The sequence below is a fragment of the Leiobunum rupestre genome, chromosome 5 (assembly GCF_980474605.1).
Source record: "Leiobunum rupestre chromosome 5, qqLeiRupe1.1.hap1, whole genome shotgun sequence".
Taxonomy (NCBI): domain Eukaryota; kingdom Metazoa; phylum Arthropoda; class Arachnida; order Opiliones; family Sclerosomatidae; genus Leiobunum; species Leiobunum rupestre.
This window is the reverse complement of record NC_143388.1, coordinates 71,070,485-71,081,218: the sequence shown is the minus strand read 5'-3', so window position 1 is coordinate 71,081,218 and position 10,734 is coordinate 71,070,485.

Sequence of the window (10,734 nt, the reverse complement as noted above, 5' to 3'; positions counted from 1 at the left end):
CAAGGGTTCCCTATTACAGTAATGCAGGCTGCAAAAGGGGGGGGGGGCGCAACTTATTATTTAGAAAATATGATTAATGTAAAATGGTTACTTTTCAGCAAGTTTTACAACGGAAAGTACGACATATTTCGAGATTTGTGTACGTGTTGGATGAGGTAGGATTGATGACGAGAACGATTCTTAAAATTCATAGATTTTAATCCTTGTTGGATAACGTATGACTGATGACGAAAAAGAAAGAGGCTGGAAAGCAACTGAAACCTTGAAATTTGTCTGTTAAAACGAATTTTTTATTATTATAACTATTAACATAAGGGGAAGAAATCGTCGAATATTGAGAAAGGTTAGGCGGACGATGTGGACGCAATAGCGGTTTCAGATTCCACGGGTATGGAGCCAATTGCAGGGTTTTCAGGGTTGTACAATTCTTGACAAGCCGCGAGTAAAGTCAAAAACACGTTTTTCCCTTCTCGTCGTGCCCATGTTCGAAACATATACATTGCCAAATACCCAGAATACCATTGCTTTTTACGGCCACCTCTGGGCATTGCCGCCTTGGCGTGCGCCCACGCTCCCTCAATTGTATTCGTGTGAACACCTGTTTTGGGATCCTTGAAGTGGAGAGAATGGTTGACTTTAAGGTGTTCCAGATCGTGTTCCTTTAGCACGTCGTACGCTTTCGAAAAGTCTGACAACACGGTGGTGCCCGGAAGGACCCATGACACGATTATGGGAATCAGAGTATCTGAATCTCGTTTCGGGACCGGGACCATAAAAAACTTTCCTGATTCCCGTTCGATCCCTCCCAAAACCCATACTCCATCGACGCGCTTACCCCTGTGAAATTTTCTTTTCCCAAACTTTGATTCGTTGACTTCGACGGTTTTGCCGGGTCCCCCGATGGCTTGACTCTGAATCATGACCACCTGATATGCCACTTCCCGACAAAACATGCGCCAGTCCACCAATGTTTGCTGGGAAATGTAGAGTTCCCTCGAAACGAACGATTGCGGATTGATGTTATAAACATAGTAGTACACTATCAGCAAAATTTCACGAAATGACAATTTTGATTTCCCAAAAAATGACCCATCACGAACCGATATCTCTGTGTCGCATTGTTTTTTCTTTTTTTTTACCTATTGAGACGGCTCTTCGGCAGCGCCAAACAAAGCGATCAATTTTATCAGGTTTCTCTGTCAATACCATTGCATTTACACATTTTGGACATTCACGTGATGCGGCGATCAATTTTTTTTCTTGTAGCCATCCAAGTATTTGTCTAGGCGACTTACACATATCATGTATTTCAAAACTAGTGAGATACTCTTCCTCGGGGACATATTATTCATAATCCTGAAGAAAATTATCCGCTTCGTCTGGACTATCAGGTTCAGACATAACTTACGACTTAAGCAGTAAATGAAAAGGGTATCTGGACTAACCAAACGTGCGAAGACGAAAGTAAAACCAAACCAAAAGTAAAACCAAACCAAAAACGCCCCGAAGTAGAGCAGGACACGTGACTTTTTAATATTTTTGGTGTGTACTAGGGAGTAATACTGGAAACGACATCAAGTGTTCACGTATTGGCGCCTGATCGAAATATCAAGTGTTCAGCGTATCAAGTGACGGCGCGCGCACTCGCTTCGCTCGAGTGCTAGGGGCGCGCGGCGCCACCCCAACCCCATACTAAAAAAAGCGATGGGCCGTCTATAACGGCACTTAGAGGACAGTACCAAGCCTTGCGCATCAAGAATTGTCCAACCCGATATGCACCCAACCAAAATACTAACGATTTAACTAGAACTCCTTAAGTATTCATTACCGTCAATTAATTTTAAGAGCAATAAAGGAATAATTTAGTCATGTTTTGCATTACCACATTGTTCTTTTTCGTCATCAGCCCCACGTTATCCAAAACGCATTAAAATCTAGGAATTGGAAGAATCGTCCTAGGGAAAATTCGGGAGCCGGAAATTCCCTGCAAAAGGCCAATGTTTTATCTGTGCGGATCACACCGGCGCCAGTTCGACGGGCGCATGCACACGCGACCAATTATATATTATTTTGAATTAACTATATCTCCGTCAGTATTTAATCCCGACCAATAATTTTAACGGCAATAGATTCCTTGTGAAAAATACAATATTATAGAACAATCAAAACAAATATATAGGAGAGGGACCTATTCTTTAAAATAGCCGGGAAGGGAAAACACTAAAAATACACTCTTTGACCTTAAATTTGTTAATGAAACTATCTCTTACTATTTTCTATGTGATCGGTTCCTATATCCCTACTCTCAGGCATCTTGGGCTCGAAGGACGGAGGGGACAGAAATTAATATACACTTACACTAAATAATAAACACTACAATTAAACTACTACAATTAGATATTCGACAATTACACTATAGCAATGTTAACTCACAATAAAACTAAACAAAAATGGCTACAACAAGGGTACAATGCGAACTTAAAAATATATTCCGAACTGTATAAATACACGAAGCAAAATAAACTCTCAACCTCGAGGGGGCTTTAAACCTTTTTCTCGAACAATAGCGTGGGATTAAACTTTCTTTCTAAAACTTTTTCTCTACTTTCACTGGCTACTTCGTATTTCGACCCTGGGTACTCTACAAGGGGGGGGGTTATGATGGAAATTCTACTCATCATTTTATTTCGGTGTCCTCCGCCACGTTGTCGTCTCTTCGTTTACGGGTTTTCTCGTTCCTCGGTTTACGTAAGATGCCCGACACACGCACTTCACAGAACGGGACGTCTTTGGGGGCTGCTTGTTTACGCGTTTCTTTATTCACACTTTTCTTTAACTCTCTTTATTTACTCGTCTACGGTTTGGCGGCCGGATTGCGGGTTTCTTCCTATATTCTTTTACTTCACAAGCTGACGGGGGCGTAGGTACTTCGGGTTTCAGTCTGAAATGTCCGGCTAGGCTAGGGAATCGGTCTCGGTCATCTGGTTTCCTTCCCTCGGTACGTCTAGATTTTGGGTGATCAACAGGTGATTCGAGGGTGCTGAGGGCATTACGCTTCCCGGATTCATTACTGCTCGGCTTATACTCTTCCGGTCGGAATGTCCTGGCTGAGGGTCATCTAGGCAATCATGGAGGGTTGTTCCGATCATGTGGTTTGCATTGAGTGTTAATTAATATTTAAGCGCGACTTCATCGCACATTATTTTATATTTATTTCGACATGTTTTCTCCGGATAATGCAGGTGGACTTCCTTCCGGGTAAAAGTTGAGTTCTGTCGAGTTCTGCCAAAAGCAGAGTTCTCTCCAGTTCCCTACCGTCCTCTACCATTCTGTCGAGGTCTGCCAAAAGCAGAGTTCTCTCCAGTTCTCTACCGTCCTCTACCATTCTGTCGAGGTCTGCCAAAAGCAGAGTTCTCTCCAGTTCTCTACCGTCCTCTACCATTCTGTCGAGGTGTGCCAAAAGCAGAGTTCTCTCCAGTTCTCTACCGTCCTCTACCATTCCGTCGAGGTCTGCCAAAAGCAGAGTTCTCTCCAGTTCTCTACCGTTCTCTACCATTCTGTCGAGGTCTGCCAAAAGCAGAGTTCTGTCTTTTTGGGGCTCTGTCTCTTGGTTTTGTTCCGATTATTGGGGGGCGGGGTTGAAACAAAAAGCAACTGGTGACCTCCCATTTTACTTAGGTCATTGGTGTATTTAAGACTCGTGTCTAGTCATGCGGTGGTGACGTTGTCCGATTTACGAAAGGTCGCTTGGGATTGCGGGGGGGAAATGCCAGAGAGTCTCGGGGTCCCCGATTTTCTGTCTCCAAGCGGAAACGTCCGGGCGCCCTCTTGACCCTGTGGCGACGGCCTTGGAAAACGAGCGCTTTTGTTGGGTTATCGCTATCTGGTAGTTAATATGAAGCCTGTGGACTTGAAATAATTTCATGGGATCGCTGTAAGCTGAGGGAGCTTTACTGGTTTAGTTCGGAAAGTTTTAGGGAAAATCTGGGCTGGGAAAGTTCGCTGAATGTATTGCAACACGATCTTGTGACCGAGAGAAAACACTTTCATTAGCGAGAGATTAATATTAACGTTGCCGAAGGCAGGGATTTAGTTTATAATTTATATTGAGAGAATGGTTTAATTAATTATCTTAATTTTATATTTTATCGTGGGGTTTGATCGAGTTCTATAAGGCGTATAAACAATAACTAATTTGTATGTATGGTTCAAAAGTTATTTAAGTTTTTAGTTTATCATTAAATTAAATTTATATTTAACACGGGGATTAGTTTCATTAAATAGAGCTCGGAATTCTAAGAAATTTGACGTATGGGGCTTTACGAATACTGAACAAAAACTGTAAATTTAGAGGGTCAAGAGTGCGGGGAAAACGTAATAACAAAAGTAAATAAAACACAGAAAATAAAAAAAAATGTAAGTATGCGGGGAGGAAAGTGATCCTGAAGGGTTACAAGTACCTTAATGCGCAAAGCTGTAAGATGTAGCTAAAGCAATTAAAAGTGAGAAAATACCCTATCAGGTGTAAATGAAGAACTTAAATTTACCTCTATAGATGTGTTTATGCATTTGGGACAAATTTTCTTAACGGGCCTAAATTTCCCACATTTTGACCAAAGGCTTCAATGCATTAAAGGGGCTCCAAAGTTCGGTGGCAAAATGTGTGTAAAGTCAGTAAAGTGAGAAATTTACGGTTGACTCTTCCCACCTCTGCCAAGGCCGAGTGAGGGGTTGGGGGGAATGAAAAGCCTACCTATAGTCGGAGGTCAAGTCAGGGTAAGATTTCCAAAAATTTAGAGGAACCAGGGGTAAATATGGAGTACCTAAAAGAACAGAAGAAGGTTTATGATAAATTTGGCGAGGAAGAGGAAAGTTTACGGTTTCTAAAACCAAGGGCTGATGAATTTAAATATTTGATGAGGTTCGTATCGTTGCAAAAGTTATCTGGAATAGTAAAAATCAAAAGTTCGTAGGGTTGATAATTTCAATCGAGAAATACAAATATTTGGAAGATTTGTACCAAGAAATTCGGGTGAAAAAACCATAAGAAAGGCAACTACTTTTAATTGCCTATTTGATCTTGAAGCTTTGAAAATAGATCGACGAAAGTATTCTTCTGGCATTGAAGCAGGTATATTTTTACGACGAATTTGTCGTTTCGTAGTCCGGGGCAATTTAATATCAACTGCAATTCTTTCATCATTGCACAATCCTAACATAATGAATATGCTAAATAAATTTCGAAATACGCGAAAATATTAGAAATGACAGTTATCATAAATTGATTAAAATATTTCAGCAAATTTTTCAACCCCATTTTCTCTATAACTGCTTTCTAACACATTTTGTAATTAACTGACAAGTGTGCTGCAGCTAATAATATCTATGGAAGGATTTTGCTACGCTAAGTGGAAAAAATAAGGCGGATATGCTTTGGTATATGTAGAGTGCAACAATAAATTCACATTCAGCAATTGCTTTGTGAAACCATTTTGGCTTTTGCTGCTGTTTCGCCATCGAAAGTACTTGATAAATTCACAAGAGCTATACAAATTGGGATGAATAATTTGACAAACCATCAGGGCCGTAGCCAGGACATCGATATAAAGCGGGCGAACCATATTTTAGGAGGGGCGAATTGTCCCAAAATGGGGCGTCGGAGTTGAGTGACAGAAAAGGCTAGGTCGGGTGAAAGAGATCCCAGTACGCCCCCTCTGGCTACGGGCCTGCAAACCACATTAAAGAATCATGGCGCTTAGCCAATCTGGCTGCACCCAAAATTTTCAAAGTAGATTTAAAGTTATCACTCCCAAATTCGTAAACTGATACTTTGTGCGCTTGTTCAAGCTTTGGGTAACCGAAAAAAAGCACTGGTCTCACTAACCTACGCAACAGTAAATTATAATTAGGAAAGTAGTACAATAAAAGCCTTGGTTTGATGACTGAAGCGTGGAAGTGAGCTAGCTTTGACTAGGCATACATTGAGACGATGACTGGCAAAGTGAGCATAAAGTGCCTTTGGAAATGAGCCACGAAAGAGCTCTACGCCACTAGTTGCGATAAATTATGTACGTTCTTTAGAGGCAGTGTCATCATCGCAGAAGTAAGTGATGAACTGAGCCGTTACCTTAGCAAATGTAGGAGTCACTTGGTATTCTTCGAAATTAAATTCATTGTTAATATCAATAGACCGAGGGCTCACAGATAAAAGCAAAGCGGCCCGTTGCTCGGGAAGTGGCTTGAAGGAAGGGCCAGTAGCGTAAAGTTAAATTGTGCATTGTTACAGCCAGGCAGCACCCAAAATAAACGGTTTCGGGGTTGGGGAAAAAATTGATATCTAGAAGGTACTGTAAAAGCTGATAAAAGTTCATAGCACCATACGCCTAAAAAAAGCAAATTCGTGGGAAAAACTGCCTAAGCTATCCGAAAAACCACGTGCGAAATATCACATTAACTATTTCACACAACTTTGTTAGGCGGACACCATGTAATATTCTTGTCTAACTATAATAAAATGATCATAATCTAAGTTTTAATTAAATAGTTAATCATAATCTATTATTTGTTGACGTTTTTATTAACTCCCGTTTCTGTATCATGTTCATGGCTGCAGTCCCAAAACAGCCCCCTCCCCCTCTCCTTCCGCTTTCAAAGCCCGGGGAAATGAAACTCTTCATAAACAACTAGGAATGTCAGCTGTTGTGTGTGAGCCAATAGTACTTTATATACATTACAGTAAATATTTCAAAATACCACAGTCACGTGTGATAAAATTATCACTGGTAAATTCCTCCGTAGCAACATGATATTAATATAATAATTCCATTTGGTTCTTGAAATTGCTATAAGTTAACGCTATGGATCTAAGGTTTCTAGATTGCTGTACAAACACTTTTGTGCATTCTTTGACGCATGTGGTCAATGGATAATTAACTTTAAAAGTGGTTGGTGCACTGTTGAAGATAGTTTCTCTAAGTAGCCAACATATCAAACCTGATAGCTTTTCAGTACATAACGTCTAACCAGAACTAAAATATTCTACCAGCGATAGATCCCGAAATTAAAAACCCTTTTCCCAAAATCTTGAAATAGAAGATTCAGCCTTAGTATCATTATCACCAGAAATATTTGATGTTATATTCCCAATGAACAAGGGGAGCTGACATCCTTTTTACTTAAAATGTTAACTAGCTTCTCAAAATGACCCAAATTCAATCCGGTGTAAAACTTATTATCCTTTTGATATTAACTCTATGATAGTCATGCATTTCAACCTGAGATGAGATCGCTCGGATGAGATACTATGAGTTGAAACAGTTTTAAAGAAACATTGCTCACAATAGTCGGGATCTTGAAACACGAAAGTTTCCCATTGAGTTTGAAAGTTCACGGTTTTTCAAAACGGTAATCAAAACATTTTTAACGACGTGCATGTTGGTTATATCCATAGACATAATAAAGAAATAGACACCTTACGCGGAGTTTGATTTGCCAAAAATATACGGGAGCGATAACTAGCAGACAACCGGTATTTGTTCCGTATTCCTGTGGTACCACGTTTAAGCGACGCCTGTCGATTAGGCGAGAAAATACAAAATCATCACGTGACACGTCACACATGTTCGTGTTTGTAATATTTTAGGTACTCTGACGTGATTCGCGAATTTTTTGGCTGTGAGAATTTAAAATAAGGTAAATTTTTATTATAATTTTTAAATAAGTCAATTAATTCTTTCAAAACCCAAATAAAAAGCAGCAGATGATCTTATAATTAAAAACAAAAAATTCTAATTGCGAAATGATATTTTGTCAAAGGCTTAAGTAACTATCCGGTTTGTTGTGGTTATGGCTTGTTATGGGAATATTCTGAGATTCTAAATTGTAAACAAAAGTAAATGGAATTTTGATGAAAAGGATGATTCTACCTTGGATTAATAATGATTCTACTAAAGGTATGTAGCTATTGTCCTTGAAATAAAATTAGCTTTGACAATTTAAGTCTGATGACTTGACCCTTCATTTCTAGATTTTTGTCCTTCGCTAATTTGTGGAGTCTGAGCTTGCAATATAAATTAATAACTTTCTTAATGATGATGTTCGATTCCAACTTCAGGATCAAACATGTTCGTGGTGATCTGGTAAGATGTCCATGCCAACAATATTTCGTAATACAGCAAGTTCTAGCAAGACTACATTTCTTTTATAGAAAGAGGAATATCTCTTCATAACAACTAAACAAAATTGGCTAAAAACCAAGGAGATCTTACTCAAATTATAATAACATAATTAAACCTACACGAAATGATCCTTGGTCAAAATTTAAAGGTGAGAAGTTAGCATTACCGGTTTTTTCTATTTCACTTTCAACTGGATGTAATTTCTTTAAATTAAATAAAAAAATTATTTTGACTATTTTTACTTGTTTTAATTCTATGGAAACCAAACCAGAGTTGGAATGGCTTTTGGTGTGACCCACCTTTTGCCATTTACAATTTGTATATCCCGTTCTAAAAAGTGATCATTACAATTAATTAAATCATGATTTGAATGTGTCGCGATTTACAGCAATTGTCCATTGAGAAAGTATTGTAGGTTTAGATAAGGGAAACCTATAGTTATAAAAAGATTTTAAATAAGAATGAATATTCATTGAAATAATATGATAGTTTAATCCTACTTATAAAGCGCCACTAAACTTAAGTGGCGCTTTGGACTAGGCGCCCACTGGCTCTCTGTTTCGTATCCGTCCTGCCTTCCACAAGGCATTGTCTCCGTTACGAAGCAAAGGCTTGTGGAAGCCAGGACAGAGACGTTACGAGGAGTAGTGAGCGCTTGGCCTAGGCCATGTAGTACCTAAAGGCGGGTTTATAAGCGAGCGAAAAGCCGAAGCTTTTTGTAGAAACTGAAACGTTTTCGTCGGCGTCGGCTCTCGCGTAAGCGTTTACAAAGAAGCGAGAGCCAATTTCCTACTTGCTGTAGCAGACAGCTTACGCCGAATTCCGACGCTGGCGGCATCAAACTCCGTTTGATATTCTCGCGTGTTTTTCTGGGGTCTCGGCTCTCGCTTGAAATCACGTGGTCGTATTTAACCAATAATAATGCAAGCATTTTTATGACCTTCGTGGATTTCTTGAATTTTTTAATTTAATTAATTAATTTTTTTAAAAATTAGCAATTTCCGTTTTTGAAGCAATAATAAAAAAAAATAATTCAGCACAGCAATATTTCGACTTTCTTTCGTAGCTGCCATTTATTCTAAACAAACCACGTGATCACGTAAAGTTCAGGAACGGGCTCAGTACGACAAGCGCTTTTGTAAACAGTAGCTTTCTGCGCAGAGGCAGATTCCGAAAGCTTTTTCCGATAGCGTCGATCAGCTTTCGGCTTCATGCACAATCTTCTTTGGATTTTCTCGCTCCTTTATAAACCCGCCTTAACGCTTAGGAATATTTATCCGGTTTAAAATCAGACGCAAAAACTTAAGGAGTGAATTTGATAAACGGGTAGTACTTTTTTCTTAGCTAACATGTTTCATAATTCGTTTTGGTGATTTTTTTTTATTAAAAAGTTATAGAAAAAGTGTTTTCTACTAAAAATCTTGTTTTTATTTGGTAAAAAAAGGTTAATTTTAGTGTTTTTACGCATTGCAATAACAAGTAAAACAATACCGGAAAAGGTTTCATTCCATAAGTAGGATTAAATTATCATATTATTTCGATGAATATTCATTCTTATTTAAAATCTTTTTATAACGAAACCTACAATACTTTCTCAATGGACAATTGCTGTAAATCGCGACACATTCAAATCATGATTTAATTTGTAATGATCACTTTTTAGAACGGGATATACAAATTGTAAATGGCAAAAGGTGGGTCACACCAAAAGCCATTCCAACTCTGGTTTGGTTTCCATAGAATTAAAACAAGTAACAAAAGTCTAAATAATTTTTTTATTTAATTTAAAGAAATTACATCCAGTTGAAAGTGAAATAGAAAAAACCGGTGATGCTAACTTCCCACCTTTAAATTTTGACCAAGGATCATTTCGTGTAGGTTTAATTATGTTATTATAATTTGAGTAAGATCTCCTTGGTTTTTAGCCAATTTTGTTTAGTTGTTATGAAGAGATATTCCTCTCTCTATAAAAGAAATGTAGTCTTGCTAGAACTTGTTGTATTACGAAATATTGTTGGCATGGACATCTTACCAGATCACCACGAACATGTTTGATCCTGAAGTTGGAATCGAACATCATCATTAAGAAAGTTATTAATTTATATTGCAAGCTCAGACTCCACAAATTAGCGAAGGACAAAAATCAAGCCATCAGACTTAAATTGTCAAAGCTAATTTTATTTAATGACAATAGCTACATACCTTTAGTAGAATCATTATTAATCCAAGGTAGAATCATCCTTTTCATCAAAATTCCATTTACTTTTGTTTACAATTTAGAATCTCAGAATATTCCCATAACAAGCCATAACCACAACAAACCGGATAGTTACTTAAGCCTTTGACAAAATATCATTTCACAATTAGAATTTTTTGTTTTTAATTATAAGATCATCTGCTGCTTTTTATTTGGGTTTTGAAAGAATTAATTGACTTATTTAAAAATTATAATAAAAATTTACCTTATTTTAAATTCTCACAGCCAAAATATTCGCGAATCACGTCAGAGTACCTAAAAGATTACAAACACGAACATGTGTGACGTGTCACGTGATGA